This window comes from Penaeus monodon, chromosome 30 (genome assembly GCF_015228065.2).
Source record: "Penaeus monodon isolate SGIC_2016 chromosome 30, NSTDA_Pmon_1, whole genome shotgun sequence".
Classification (NCBI taxonomy): domain Eukaryota; kingdom Metazoa; phylum Arthropoda; class Malacostraca; order Decapoda; family Penaeidae; genus Penaeus; species Penaeus monodon.
This window is the reverse complement of record NC_051415.1, coordinates 20,703,887-20,704,621: the sequence shown is the minus strand read 5'-3', so window position 1 is coordinate 20,704,621 and position 735 is coordinate 20,703,887.

The window sequence follows — 735 nt, the reverse complement described above, 5'->3', positions numbered from 1 at the left end:
TCTCTTCCTTAAGCAGCTCCGTTAGGTTAGACCGCAAGTCAAGCCGCCTAAGTCACTCCGTTACCTTCGACCATAAGCTAAATCAAGTCTCTCAAGTCGAGCCAAGCCCCCTAAGTCATTCCATTACCTTCGACCGCAAGTCAAGTCTCTTAAGTCGAGCCAAGCCCCCTAAGTCCCTCAGCCCACCTTTTACATTCCTCCCCGTGTCTAACATTCGCCCTAAATCACCTGAACAATGCACGGGCGTCGTTATCCATTCACACGTATGACTCCATCCCTCTTCCGAAGACCTCCATCTATTTACATCTTTATCTCGGAATGGCTCCATCATTCCCCGGAGATATGCTAATGTCAGCATTATTTCATCTGCCGTCTTACTCCCTTCATTGTCAGATTTAATCGGCCATTACCAGTCGCGTTTATCTGTCTATGATGAACACTTTCGGATTTTTCATATGTTTGAACCCCATTTTTTTCGTCCTTTTATGGGATTCAGTTCCTTTTCTTTTGATCTGCGATCCTGTCTGACTGTTCCGCGAGCTGAATTCCTGCCTCTTTATCTAGCTTTGTCTCTCTGGCTCTCTCTCCTGTCTGGTTTTCTTGTATCTTCCCACGTGTGTGGTTCTCTCCATATTTATGTCTGTCTGTCTCTTCGTTATCTGTGTTTGTCTCTCTGATTGCGTCTGTCTGTTTGTAAGTCCTTCCTTACTTATCTACACCGTCAACTTTTTTTTA